The sequence below is a fragment of the Thermobia domestica genome, chromosome 10, assembly GCF_964235325.1.
Source record: "Thermobia domestica chromosome 10, izTheDome1.hap1.1, whole genome shotgun sequence".
Lineage (NCBI taxonomy): Eukaryota > Metazoa > Arthropoda > Insecta > Zygentoma > Lepismatidae > Thermobia > Thermobia domestica.
The window spans coordinates 52,517,598-52,532,770 of record NC_137463.1 but is presented as its reverse complement, the minus strand read 5'-3'; positions in this window follow the sequence as shown (position 1 = coordinate 52,532,770).

Below are 15,173 nucleotides of genomic sequence, written 5' to 3'. Positions count from 1 at the left end.
TTCCTTCCACCATTGCATTCATTTCTCATGGTCACCATATCCCTTAGCCTCGGTGCAGAATCGAGGGACCTTAAACTGAATATTTCATGTTATTTCACCAAGCCCAAGAACATCGATACAAGAATAAGATAAAGATTGGATATGCAATACGAAGTGCATAGTAATCTTGCTCTTGGCCTTGTTTTGGTGATCACAAAGTAGCGATGAGCATATTTTCTTGCTTTCCGTATAGTACAAAAAACCATAATCAAAATCACACTTGGTCTTCATTTGTACCGATGAGGCGAGCATTCTTGGCTCTTGTATAGCATGAAAGAGCACCAAGACTACGAAATGCGGGACCAAGACTTGACTGTGCAAGACAAAGAATAAGACGCAGTATTGATAACCAAGACCCAGGGTGCGAATTGTTTGAATTTCATTTGTTGGGCTGAAAGTGATGAAATAAAATTAGCACTTTATAACTAATTATCATACTGTATTTTTAAATTTTAAATTACAAAATTCATATTATGTATCTTCTTAGTTGCAACTATATATACTGTAAAATACGTTCTAATTACCGAGAAAGAAAAATCAAAGTGGCGCGGGTCCCGGAATCAAAAGAACCTATTTTGGAATGAAAATTGAAGCGTTGGAAAAAATCACAGGTGTTCTCCCGTTTCCTCAAACCTTATCATTGTAGTTAAACGATTTCCTTTTGTCTCTGCCAAGAGACTCTTGCTACTGCCTTCCGAGAAGACCCCCTGCCGTCCAAGCACATGAGAACACTGACCTTGAATAAAAATTTCGTCACATAGAACTAAAGCAAAAATAAATAAATAAATAAATAAATAAAAATAAAAATGAAAATGAAAATGAAAAATAAATAAATTTCTCCCACGTCGGACGTTGGTATCAGTTATAAAAAGAAATAACCAAATGTCAAAAGTGGCAAATATTCATTAAGATGCATATACAAATCCCCCGCTTGATCTAGCTAGTGGTTAACGTGTAAGACTTCGGTACACGTGGTCCGGGTTTAGTTCCCAATGGGAGGATATTTTGGCGTTCACCCAGTGTCGTGACCATAGAGATCTCAAACGGATCGGGTTGACCCGACCCGACCCGTGACCCGATCCGACCCGACTCGGGTCAGTCGGATCTGCTCGGGTCGGGTTGTCGGGTCAGGCTACTCGGGTCGGGTTGTCGGGTCAGCTCGGGTCTGGTCAATCGGGTCAGCTCGGGTCGGGTTATTCGAGTCGGGTTGTCGGGCCGGGTCAATCGGATCAGCTCGGGTCGGGTTGTCGGGTCAGGTCAATCGGATCGGATCACGGGTCAGGTCACTCGGGTCGGGTCAGGTCGGTCTTCAACACGACCCGACCAGTTGAGAGCACTAGTTGGGAGGGGTTCGATACGTCTATGCAATACATACCTTTCTTATTCTGCATCCGAAAAGACGATAAGTAATAACTGTCACCTATATTCTTAGCAAAAAAAGACAGAACAATTGTTTTTAAGAAAAGAGAGAGTACATGATGAGGCGTAAAATAAAATATTTAGCCTACATCAATCGTTTTTCTTTTAAACAAGTATAGTTCGTTAGGAAAGTCTACAAATGTTAGTCAAGTTTCGAAATTTTTGGGAGGTCCGAACCCGGTGGACCTCCTCGTGGCTACGCCCCTGAGCATTGCTAACTAGTCCCAAATTCAATGTGGCGTTCCCCATCATACAGTTTTATGTGGAAATTATCAAGAGTATAAAATATACTTATTTTATAAAAGAAATATGTATATACTAAAGTACTAGGCTATCCACAGGGAAGGGGCGATTCTACATACTGACTCATTAATATTTGAATCACAAATTACTGTAGAAGAAGCTTTCATTATCAATATAAGCTAAGAATTAACTTGTAAATGCGGGTCTACTTTCATTTGTTTTCTCCTCTACTAGATATTTTCTTTCTTATTTTGTAATTCTGCAATCACTTTTTTTTAATTGTCATTATATTGATTTGCTTCAGTATGGTCCTGTAATTTAAAAATATGAATGCATAAAAACAAATTCCATTTGTTAATTGCTAGTGAAATAAAATTTAGAAACCTTATTTAGCACGAAAAACCTTCTCGTTCACTGGGAACCGTGCTGTGTTGCAGAAGCACTGCAACGACCAGTCCCTTTAACTTCTGAGATAGAGGAAAGGAGACTTAACATTCGCCCCAATTCCCGCGCTGAAGGAATCTGGTCGTTGTATGCCCGCTGCAACACAATATAAATTAGAGACTCTGTGGCGGATTATTTTTCGCTTTTTAAAAAGGATTAACGTAACGGACAGTACAAGAAGTAAAAAATATGTTATTTAAAGTGTATATACGAGTATTAAAAAGTATATTTCTGTTCTTTACTACTATTGATAATATTTTTTTCTATAAATACTTTGGTCGTTACGCAACGCTGCAACACTAACATTAGCCGCCACTGCTCCGTACCTCTCGTTCTTTGGCTCCGTACGTCTACTCTGTAGCAGGCCTGACAGCAGGGCTTCTTGTTCCTTTGAACTACTTCCATATAATTGAGCAATCAACTTTTCTTGTTCGCCAGCATTTCAGCTCCTGCAACATTTATCTTTAAAATACATGTCCCTTAATGCAAATTGCTTTTTCGGAAATGCGTTTGCCACTAATCTTTGTATAGCTCTCATTTAGGTAAACTTTCTCGTTCTTTGAATTACGATCTCTTTTTGACCGTCTCTTCTGTTTCTTCGGATTAATAATCGAACTTGTGCTAGCACACTCCGAAATGTTGAACATTGTTGAAACAACTTTCCCACCAACATAACTGCAGCAGATACTCGCTTTCATGTCACGACGACCTCTATCCCTTCACTATAGAAACATCAACGATTACGACATCGGAATAAAATTTTGCAAATGTATTGAATTAATACCAAATAATTTAAAAATGAAATCTCCCTAACAAGGGCCTATGCTGTTACGGGCCTCTATTATATAGAAGTCCTCAATTAGAAATGGCAAAAGTAAAGAACATGTTATAAACTAAGGTATAACAGGATTAGATTGTCTGAAAAGTTGATACCTTTCTAGCTTAGTGCTTTGATGGAGCATATTGTTTGTAAAAGTTGATATCTTTCTAGCTTAGTGCTTTGAGGGAAAGTATTGTCTGAAAAGTTGATACCTTTCTAGCTTAGTGCTTTGATGGAGCGTATTGTTTGTAAAAGTTGATATCTTTCTAGCTTAGTGCTTTGATGGAGCGTATTGTTTGTAAAAGTTGATATCTTTCTAGCTTAGTGCTTTGATGGAGCGTATTGTTTGTAAAAGTTGATATATTTCTAGCTTAGTGCTTTGATAGAGCGTATTGTCTGAAAAGTTGATATCTTTCTAGCTTAGTGCTTTGATGGAGCATATTGTTTGTAAAAGTTGATATCTTTCTAGCTTAGTGCTTTGAGGGAGAGTATTGTCTGAAAAGTTGATACCTTTCTAGCTTAGTGCTTTGATGGAGCGTATTGTTTGTAAAAGTTGATATCTTTCTAGCTTAGTGCTTTGATGGAGCGTATTGTTTGTAAAAGTTGATATCTTTCTAGCTTAGTGCTTTGATGGAGCGTATTGTTTGTAAAAGTTGATATATTTCTAGCTTAGTGCTTTGATGGAGCGTATTGTCTGAAAAGTTGATATCTTTCTAGCTTAGTGCTTTGATGGAGCATATTGTTTGTAAAAGTTGATATCTTTCTAGCTTAGTGCTTTGAGGGAAAGTATTGTCTGAAAAGTTGATACCTTTCTAGCTTAGTGCTTTGATGGAGCGTATTGTTTGTAAAAGTTGATATCTTTCTAGCTTAGTGCTTTGATGGAGCGTATTGTTTGTAAAAGTTGATATCTTTCTTGCTTAGTGCTTTGATGGAGCGTATTGTTTGTAAAAGTTGATATCTTTCTAGCTTAGTGCTTTGATGGAGCGTATTGTTTGTAAATGTTGATATATTTCTAGCTTAGTGCTTTGATGGAGCGTATTGTCTGAAAAGTTGATATCTTTCTAGCTTAGTGCTTTGATGGAGCATATTGTTTGTAAAAGTTGATATCTTTCTAGCTTAGTGCTTTGAGGGAAAGTATTGTCTGAAAAGTTGATACCTTTCTAGCTTAGTGCTTTGATGGAGCGTATTGTTTGTAAAAGTTGATATCTTTCTAGCTTAGTGCTTTGATGGAGCGTATTGTTTGTAAAAGTTGATATCTTTCTAGCTTAGTGCTTTGATGGAGCGTATTGTGTAATCAGATATTAATAAGTCTATTACGGATTGTAGAACTGAGAGAAGGTTTACGTTTGTTGCTAATTTAAAGCTGCAAAGTAATTTATTAGGTATCCAACATACCTTTCACATTCTAAGAATTTAGAACTGATGTACCATATAATTAAACATTTCAAACATCATAGGCGTGGGTCAGGCACGTAGCCAAGATTTCGTGAAGGGGAAGGTCCGTGACATGAAATACTGTGTTCATCACACCAAAGGCTCGTTCATTTTAAACTATTTTACTGAAACCTATACTGGTTCGTCTAGCCAGGATTTCGTAACGGGCGGGGGGGGGGGAGGAGGGGGCGTGACATGAAATTCTAAAGGCCCAGAAGCTTGATCAGTGCAAACTAGTTTACTATCAACATATATTGGTTTGTTAGGACAATAAAATGAGGATATGTTGGCAAGTATTTTAACCCTTAAGAGATCCGGGGTTTTGGGGCTATTTTTTAGACTTTCAGTCAAGCAGCTACTGCATCGTCACTATTTATCCTAGGATCATGGTTCATACCTCATTCTCTTCAAATAGAGCTGGCTTTCAAATGATACCACTTGCATGCTCATACCATATACCAGGAGCGGGAAAAATGATGTCAAATGGAAAATTTCGGAAGGATTTTTTTCTCGCATTTTGGGCCCCCCTGGAGCAACCCTGTGTGAACGTAGCCATCTAAAAAAATCTGATAAATAGTACTTGGTATACTGAATGTGTGTGCCAAATTTCAAGTTTCTATCTTGAATACCAAGGGCGGGAGAAATTTTATCAGGAATTCCCACCATGCCCCAAATTACCGTAAAACACCATGATCTCAGGTAAAAAATTTCCTGAGACATCCCTAATTATCCTAGGGTCACGTTTCGCTCATCATTCTCTTCAGAATAGAACTGCCTTTCAGGCGGTATGACTCACATGTCTCCACCATGTATTTAAGGCGGGAAAATGAGGAAATACGGGATTTTTTGGGTCTAAATATCCTTTTTTCAAATTTTAGCCCCCCTGGACTCCCCCTGTTTTAACGCAGAGATCTGAAAAAAATCTGATAAATACTACTCGGTGGGCTGAATGTTTATGCACAATTCCAATTTTCCAGGTGCAAAAGTAAGCCCGCCAAAAAAATATACCGACAATGTCCCATATTACCGTATACAGAGGGAATTTTTTAAACATTCCCTGATACATCCCTAATTACCCTAGCGTCATGTTTCGCCCATCATTCTCTTCAGAATAGAACTGCCTTTCAGGCGGTACTATTCATTTGTCCCCATTATGTATCTAAGGCGGGAAAATCCCGTGAGAGGGATTTTTTGGTACAAATTTCCCTTTTTCAACGTTTAGCCCCTCTGTACCTTCCTGTTTTAACGCAGAAATCTGAAAAAAATCTGGTAAATACTACTCGGTGGACTGAATGTTTGTGCACAATTTCAATCTTCTAGGTGCAAAGATAAGCCAGCACAAAAATAGTACCAAAAATGTCCAAAATTTCCCTATACAGAAGTATATTTTGATAAAAATTCCTTGACACTTTCCTAATTACCCTAGGGTCATATGTCGCACATCATTCTCTTCAGAATAGAACTGCCTTTCAGGCGGTACCATTCACTTGTCTCCATCATGTATCTAAGGCGGGAAAATGAGGAAAAACGGGATTTTTGGGTAAAAATATCCCTTTTTTCAACTTTGTGACCCTCTGGATCCCCCTGTTTTAACGCAGAAATCTGAAGAAAAAATCTGGTAAATACTACTCGGTGGACTGTATGTTTGTGTAAAATTTCAATCTTCTACGTGCAAAAATAAGCCCGCCAAAAATACTTTACATACCCCCCCCAAAAAAAGCATTACACGAAAATATAAATTTTAGACTTATGACGTCATCACCTCCTATGTCTCGACACAGGAAGGTGTGAAACCGTCCGTAATGTCTTCTGCAATGCCTCTGGACTTGAAAAAAAAACAAACAAAAAAACAAAACAAAAAAAAAACGGACGAAAAAGCTCAAATAGGAGAGTTATAACGCAATGTACCATGAAACACCCCGTATGGTACAAATTGTACCATGAGATCCCCAAAGGGTTAATCGGGAGTATCACTGAAGAAATCTCAAGTAAAATAATAATAATAAAAAAACGTAGTGAAGATTTTACAATATTTACGTCCTTCCTTACTTTATTCAAATATAACAATTTTCTTTTCATTATGACCTCAACTATTTTAAAAGATAAATATTCACTATTGTAAAAATTACATACTCAATAATGTCTTGTAAACTATTTTACAATATCTGCGTTCCATTCTCTGTTGAACCAAATCAAATGCTAACAGAACTTTCCACACAAATTTTTGTTTTTATTATTCCGTCAACTGCTGTCGGTTCCAAACGACAGATTAAAGGAGCAGTAGAATTTTTTTTTTCTTGAAATAACATGTTTGATACAGCAAGGGTGTGATGACGAAACATTATGATAAAAAATGTCCATGCTGTTACACAACAGCACTATGCTTTCGGAACCTTAAAATCTTCCTGACTAGTAACAGAAATTCTGAGAATTCACTGACTTTTCTTGAAATTCCAAATTCCCTTACTCTTCCAGGATATCTCGCTTAGCTCGCCACCATGTATTGCAGATAATACAAATCTCCTCATAAGAAAAAGTAACCAAAATCTACCTGTAGTTTTTTTTTGTTTGTTTTTAACGTTGATACTTCTTTTTCTCATTTCATTTTGTTTAATCCTTCCTTAATTTTTTTCATTTCTAGTCTCGAAGGGGGGTCCGGATCCCCCGAATCTTCCCCCCTTGGCTACGTGCCTGCGTGGGGTTAGATGCACTTCGAAAGAATAGTTGCACCAAGGTAAATCACGTAAAATGCAAACAATAAATTGTAGAGGAGGTTAGTAGCCTGATTATTCTTTTGTACTTTTGGGACATTTTATTTTAGTTGATTAAATCATTCATTGCAGCGTAACATCCATTTTCAGTAAGTCTTACTTGAAATGTAATATATTGATTAAAATTGATTTAAAACTACAATTTTTGAAATTTCTATTCTGTGAGAATCATTGCAATTTTTATCAAAATGAAATCACATACACATGCAAGACATACGTATATTGGCAATAGGCAGGTAATGGAATAGTTGTTTGCAATTCCAGTAATTGCTATAACAACTGCTAAAGCCATTAACAATACAATTTTAATGGAAATATTTCAGCTTAGTTTCTCAGATACAATAGTATACTAACACATTTAACTAAACAGTAACATCGTGAGTTATGACTATATACATAAATTGACAATTATAGCAATAATAGATGCAAGGAAGAGTTGTGGTAGCTCAGTGGGGCTGGTACTTGTAGCCGAATGGTCTGAGGCGCTAACCTGACGTTTGTGAACCGAAAGGAACTGGGAGTTCGAGTTCTACTGCAGTGGTATTTGTTGAATTGTGATGTCTTCGATATTTCTGTGTTTGTATTCCTGTCGAGTTTGGTAGTTTGAACAGTGGAATATAAGAAAAATGTACAAGAGTCAGGAAGGTATTGTTCAAAAAACAAAAAGAAAAAGTAGCAGAGTAGGCCTACTCTTTTGTAATGTGTAGGGCTCCAGGTTTGTTCCTAGCTATAGAAAAGTGATATTTGTGGTGGAGAAGCAACGTGTGCGTGGATTTTCTCGCCTGTCTTCCCGCTTTTCTCATTCCATTATTTCGTTCACTATCATTATCAACGTCTCACGTAAGATTGGAGTTTAATAATTATGGGCTGCTAAACATAAAAACATGCTTGAAAAACAATCGGGTATAGTCACAATTTTAATTATACATTAACTATTAAAAACAAAAGTTAACCAGCAACATGAACTTAGGTCTGCCCTTCATGTATATGCGTTGTATATGAAACGAAAAAAGAGAAGGTAGAAAGTAAAGATATTTATCTAAAGATATGAGCTCAGTCGTAGATTCATGGTTAGCATAAGCAACTTTGGTCAAGAAAACGAGAGCACAATTCCAGGTTTAAGAACATGTCTTACGTGTATAGTGTAAGTAACACTATACACAGTGCACCTTCCAGTATGCATCTAGCAATATAGACTAACTACGATGCAAGTGTAAATAGCTGAAGAGGATTTATCACATACTTTTGAGGCCTCCAAATTATGTTATTAACGCGTAGAAGTGTTTTACTGAACCACTATATATTCATCTGTTACTCTGTCTGTTCACAGGCAGCAGAGCAAATCGATAATAGATAGTCATAAGCATTTTTTTAATCGATTCAGTATCCTATAGATTTACATACCCTCTCTTAACTCTTTAGTTAAATTGGAATTGATATAAATAGAGTATGTCTGTTTTTAGCATTGATTACTATAGGACCAAAACGATCATTGATAGCGGAAAGCGGTTTTCTGCAATCGCTTATCGTCCTAATCGTATACACCCTTATTTCTCTAAAAACCTGAATTGGTAGAAAATATTGCAACTCATGCTTTAAATATTCATGTTCGTAGAACATAAAACAGTAGCAGATATCGAAAATTCACTTTATAGAGAAGGGTGCCCATGTTGAGGTTTTCAGAGGGGGCAAGTATAAGCGACATTTCAAATATAGTTTCAAATTTTGCTGTGACTATTCTAAAAATTCTATTGGGTTTTCGATTTTCCGAAGTACAATTTCCTATAGGGGGCAAGTGCTTCGCTTTGTCCCCCTGATGGGCGCTTTTGTTTGTAGATTCGATTCTCAACTCCAAAGATAATTTCCACCTTCATTGATTGATTAATTGGTTGATTACCATATAGCAAATATGGGTAATAAATAGGCAATAGCAGTTTATTGCAATCGATTGTCTGTTATTTCACACTAAATCTCATTACCATCCGAATATATATACTATAACCGGAAATAATGGATACTACTCTTGTTGTTTCATCAATGTAAACTTTGACAGAAGAAGTGACACTAGGTAATGAGAAATGAATCATTGGTATGGCTTCAGCATTCCAAGAGTAAGAATATTGTCGATCTTTCTCCTCCTAACCAAAACGAAATTGTTAGCAATCTACGAATTCTAATTTTAGCATGGATTCCGATAGTGAAAAAGTATTAATAGAAACTGAGGCTCATTTTCTTTATATACATTCAGTACAGTAAGAAACTATTCCACCTCCGACTTTATTCATCTATTGTAGTGGTTATCAACCAATAAACGCGAAAGTTCCGAGGCAATGTGGTGAAAAGGAGGAAATAAATACAAGTAAAATAATTATATATGCGTTTTGAAAAAAAAAAAAAAAAAAAAAGGAACAAGAAAAAAATCCCAAATGTCTCAAACCACTCATTTTCCATAATGTTTCGAAATAGACATCACTTTTTTACGTATAAGTAGGGGTAAAAGTGGATCTAAAAAGGTAGGGAGACGCTTGACGTGTAAAGTGATCATTTCAAGTATTTTTTTAAAAGACAACTGCAATTATAAACAATTATATCAGTGTCAAAAAATCATTATTGTGTTTAGATCTCTCAGTGACTTGAACTTTAGCCTGTGCGGTTTCCATTGTGAAAGTTACTAATGTTAAGTGTTTTGGTTAAGTCTTAGCCAAAATGTTAATAATGTCGCTATGTTTTTTTTTTTTTTTTTTTTTTTACCCATTCAATGAAGTTCTAGTATTGCATAAATGTTTTCTGACACATATATCCATTCTATTATTACAGTAAGTTGAATATAAATATAAAGTACTTTATGATCATTTGAGCTTTGAGCGTCTAAATTTACTTCCGATGTTAATGATGTTTTTACTGCAAAGACAGATAACTAAAGATGTCAGCCTAACAAATGCTTTAATTACTAGAAGGAAGTTTGTGTTATTGGAAGTCTTTAAGAAATTTAATAGTACAATTAATCGGAAACAATTGTATTTTGTTTACATAGGGGAAAGAGAAATTTGCATTGCTAATTTCAAAAAGATTTTAATATTTTTTATAATCTTTATTTCGCTTATAGGTTTTGTTAATTTTAAATATTTTATTAGATAATCATGCCCTTAACTGTGTGTTTGAAATGTGGTGTCCATCAATAACTATTATAAAAGACGCTTTAAGAGTCTGAAATTAGAAGTATATATCTTTCAAATCTAAATTAAGCGCCAAGAAACTAATTTTGTACCCACTATCTACAAATAATCTACAGATAGCTTATGTTCTTTATTTCTAGATATTTTCTTGATGATATTTCTAGATATTGTATTACCGTGAGTTCTCTGAAGATATCCCGTATTCATTTGTTTTCACACTCCTTCATGTTCGCTAATCAACCGTCTACTTTAACCTCAAAAATATAAATTTGGATATGAAATGAACAATTTTTTTAAATATATATAGGCCTATATAGTATATATGAACAAAATGTATTATTTTAATGTATTATTCTATTGCCTCCAGAATTATTATTCGTATTGTAGATATGTTTTTCTTTTCCTTCTCACCTCCTTTTCTTCTTCTTCTTCTGCTTATTATTATTATTATTATTATTATTATTATTATTATTATTATTATTCGAAAAATAGTAAAATGGCTTAGATGTTTTGAATAATTGAAAACAAATAGACATTGTTTAGTTATTATTGAATATTTCTTCTATCCAGGACTTACCTAGGGAATTTCTTTTAGAGGTCCAAAGTATTTTGATGAGGTCCAAATTCAATATGAAGATAAAATATATTAAAATTTTAAAAATTCACAGCTAAATGAGACTAACTTTAAAGAAAAGGTTGGGTTTCGGTTTGGTCCGGACTCCCCATCTGTATGTCCCTACTGCTATCTACAAAAGGTATCTTGGCGCTTGCAACGGTGATGAGTTCCAAGTTTCTTGTTCCCTTTTCGGGTACGGATACTCTTGCCTTATATATGTATTTAGTGCAATGACGTAACTAGGGGGCAAACGGGGCTTGTGCCCCAGGCGCCGGATTGGGAGGGCGCAAAATTCGGCAAATATTTGGAAGAGCGTTTTGGTTTGGTTATTCAAGGGGACGCTAAGGCGAGTTCCTGCCCCGGGCGACAATTAGCGTATTAGCGTCGTTGATTTAATGACTATACTCGAAAAGCGTATATGGATTTCAATGAACCGCCATTGTTGTGAACTCATATGGTAGCTGAGAATATTATTTAGAGGGTATCAAGCATATCTTGATTAACCCCAGAGTCAATTGTGTATATTAGAAAAATGAGTCATCTATTGAGCTTGTGAGATCAACCAATAGCGAAGTGTCATCTGACAAGCAGTAATGCAATAGCTCACTAACTTTGTGACCTAGGCCCTATTACCCGGAGAACCCAGAAGCAGCTAGAACCATGACCGGAGAGACCTGGTGTGATTCAGATACACCTATGATCTGAAGTGACTTGGACAATAAGGTGGGCCGAAAACGGCCGATTTTTTTTTTTTTTTTTTTTTTTTTTTTTTTAGAAAATTGAGTACCGTGCAAAAGTTCTAAAATGCTATATTATGTTTCCTCACCAAAATAGAGCCGGATTAAAAGATATTTAACCGGGCGCCGGGAGCCCGAACGAACAGTAATTTTGAAAAAAAAAGTAGCGACCAATGAAAATATTATTAAAATATATGTTTAGAAAGTTAAGTTTCAGTACCGTGCAAAGGTTGTATAATGTTATGTTTCTTCACAGAAGCAGAGCCGGAAACAAAGTTACTTAACCGGACCCCGGGGGCTCTAAAGAACGTTTATTTTTTTTAAAAAAAAAGATAGTTGTAAATAGTGAGAATATTATTGAAATATATTTTTTATAAAGTTAAGTTTGAGTACCGTGCAAAAGTTGTATAATGCTATGTTTCTTCCCCAAAGCAGAGGCCTTAAAATATTTCACCAGAACCTGCGGGTCCGAAAAGTGTTATTTTTTAAATATATATATATATATATATATATATATATATATATATATATATATATATATATATATATATATATATATACCATTATTTTAATTATGTATAGAAAATTGGTTAAGATTCCTAATACTTTAACTTGACCCCAGGATTTTAAATGTTCTGATCTGATGTGCAGCTCTTCGTCTAATTGGTGTTTAGTAGATATAATAGTACGGACACAAATATATAAGGTAAGATTGAAAAATTGACCAACAAACACCAAACCAGCCCAGAACTCACCACGTGGAGATGGCTACACAGGGAGTTCCTCCCACCCACCTTCCTCTTACTTAAAGCTTATAAGTTGAATCTTGGAACAAAATATTGAGATTTATGTTCGAAGCTTGGTAGATACTTTCGTGCTTCCAGTTTTGCGCGAATATAACCGTCTCGTGCAACACTATCGCATACTTCTGAAGAAGATTCTGTTACTACCTCTACACACCTCAACAAAGCCTGTGTGTGGAAGGGGAACGTGACAAACTGTGAAAGCTCCTCTTTTCCACAATCATTTCGGTTAGTTCTTCTGTTGATACGTTAGCCGAAATTGGAAGTTTCGTTACTATTACTTCTGACCAATCGATCAAATCGCTACAATCCGCATATTCATCAGTGTTTTGTCTACTGCAATTGTCAATTAGAACTATACTTTGGTATTTTCGGCCATCAAAATAGACCCTTAAAATTAGTAGCTTTACACTGTAGACGGTTTCTTTTTTTGGTATTTTCCTACGGATTTTGTTTTTATCTACTACCTTGTCTTGGTTAGTTTTGTTCAGTAAATTAATATCTTCTAAAACAGCGGATACAATTTTAGCAGCCGAATTATTCGAGACACCTGCTAAATCTCTGGCAGTACTCATTTGTTTAGGGCTCACTATTGTTTATGTAGGTTTACTTTAGATTTCATTCTCTAAACGATAGCTCTATGCGAACTCTTCATCGTCTGAATTCGGGCTGGAAGCACTAAATGGATGTTCCAAGTGCGTGATTGAGGCTAACGATTGTAACCCTCTTGTATTTGGTACCGCAGCATCATAATCGATCTGTGTGTCATCCTTTCTTTTGAGCCTATGGGTTTCTGCTTTATCTACATTGCAACTCGTCATTTGTCTCTGATTTCTCTGATCTAATATGAGCTCCCACTCCAAAAGCTGTATATAATTTGATTTACCACACTTACAGGTTACTCTATCGCAGCATTTGCAGGAGGAAGTATTAAATAACTTCTGAGCACCGTTCTTAAATTTCTTTAAATTGGCTCTTGATGGAGGTATCTTATTTCTTAATGGGGTTAATGATCGTTTTGCAATTTGACTTGTAATTCAAAATCATATCCTTAATTCGAAGGCAAGACAATACAGGAAGAGAGGCTCGCAGCCATATCGTTTCTAGTTTATTTGCATTCAGCAATGTAAGCGCCGCCTTCGGAAAGCCAGTGTTGTGCATTTTGCATCCAGATGCGAAAAAGTGATATTCTCAGAGTTCTGAGCTGGGCTCAATACGAAAGTTTTTCGTGGTTAATGTGGTAGTTAGTTAAGGTCTCAATAGCTACTTGCGTATATTAAAATCATGTATTTCATGTTTTATGTATTAATAGTATTGTCTGGAAAAATGTTCTTATTACCTAAAATCATTTTATTTCAACAAAAAATTAGGAACTTTAGGGGCAACGGTGGCCCGGTTAAATATTGTTTTAAAATCAACATATTTGACATGGCTTCATTTCTTACCAATACACAACTTTTGATAACTACTCAATCCTGAATACCTGAAAAAAAATTTCGGCCCACCCTATTGGACAGACCCGTTGTGTTCCAGATAGATCTATGACCTGGAGTACCGTTGTCACCAGGATAGATTCTTAACTCAAAGTGACATGTGACCCGGTAGAATCCGAAGACAAGACGACCACTTATGCACAGGGAGTATGTTTGAGATTATTAATACAATTTTAACAAATATAATTAATTTCTCATCGTGTTTTAGTTAAATTTAATTTCCTTCCTAGCTCGTGTGCGTATATATGTAAAGTATTACACTAAAAGATAATTACATGCTTTGTCGACGTATTAACGCATCAGAATCACATAAATGTTAAGCTAGATGTTTCGCTTATGAGCGCTCGTTAAAATTTAATTGATTTCTAAAACTGACGTTTAGAATATAAAATATATCGCTAAGCCCAAACAGTGTTTTGTTATTTCTTTTTGTACATTCTATGTTCAGAAACCATGTATGAGAAGGTGAACAACATGTAATTAATTACATTTGAAATATACGAGACATGGTAACCTGATTAAGAAATATTATACCGAAAATCTAGCAAATGAATATTTGAGGTCAAGCAGTGAACCAATTATAAAATGGTCAAGCAGCATTAACCAATTATAAAATTCTGCAGAGTTGATATTTCAACTGTTTCTGAGTCGTTGGGTTTGTTTGGCTCACCGGGTCTGACTGAGCCTCTGAGTGTAATGGGTCACCGAGTCTGATTGGGTGTTCAGATCCCTCAAGGTCACAGGGTCTGACCGGGTGACCAAATCTGATTTACTATCTGGGTCTCTCGGGGTCATCTGTTTCTCCGGGTCACCGTATGTATTCTGGTGTGAGAAACGAGGACCTGGTAACCAGGGCCGTAACTTTTGGGTGGGCAGGAGGGGCAACTGACTCCCAGGCAAGATACACGCCGTTCGAATGGGGCCCACTTTAAGACAAAATTTTCTTATTCCATATACGATATGAACATAAAATTATAAATGAAGCATCAAGGTAGTTCACTGCATTACATAAACAAAACAGCACACAAAAAATAAATAAAACAAAGATGAGTCGTGGCCCATTTCAGTAAAATATGCCTACTATTACGGATTCTAGGTATAAGAATTATTCTTATTGTTTTGAGATTTGTCAATATTGTCCCCTGAATTAATTTGTCATGTATGGAATGGGCCCAGGG